Genomic DNA, 429 nt, shown 5'->3' with positions numbered 1-429 from the left:
GAGGTTTTCCGACTTGTTAACTGGAACGCCGTCAACTCGGGTGTGACGTTATTCCCAACTCCGACCTCCGATTTCCGAGTTAAATGGAACGCAGCATTACAGTCAGTAGCCCGTTGTCCCCCCTGTTCTTCAACAATAGATACCGGAGTTGTGGGTGTGTGTTGTTTGTTTTGGTTTGGGGCATCTGCATTACACCAGTGGAAAGGGAAGGGGCCCCGCTGAAGTGCTCGTCCTCTCGCACTTTCTGAAAATATATCACTCTGATTTCTCTTCAGATCGTATAAATCTTTCGCCTTTTACTAAAGATTTCCGTGGAGAGGATCAATAAGAGTATTACTCAATTTTTTGATGCCCTGCTTCAGTGTGGGGCTTCCTTCTATGTTGAAAGAAAACCAGCCTTCAAAGTAGGGCGATATGGTTACTCCACTT

General features: G+C 45.9%; 1 non-coding gene across 1 annotated transcript; it reads left to right on the top strand.

Moving 5' to 3' along the window:
• Window positions 1-255: 255 nt before the first annotated feature.
• Window positions 256-371, top strand: LOC123983649. The gene has a single exon (XR_006828256.1). It is a non-coding gene; the product is annotated as a U5 spliceosomal RNA (small nuclear RNA).
• Window positions 372-429: the final 58 nt, after the last annotated feature.

This window comes from Micropterus dolomieu, linkage group LG14 (genome assembly GCF_021292245.1).
Source record: "Micropterus dolomieu isolate WLL.071019.BEF.003 ecotype Adirondacks linkage group LG14, ASM2129224v1, whole genome shotgun sequence".
Taxonomy (NCBI): Eukaryota; Metazoa; Chordata; class Actinopteri; order Centrarchiformes; family Centrarchidae; genus Micropterus; species Micropterus dolomieu.
The sequence above is the reverse complement of the archived record's forward strand: the minus strand, read 5'-3'. Positions and strand labels throughout refer to the sequence as shown.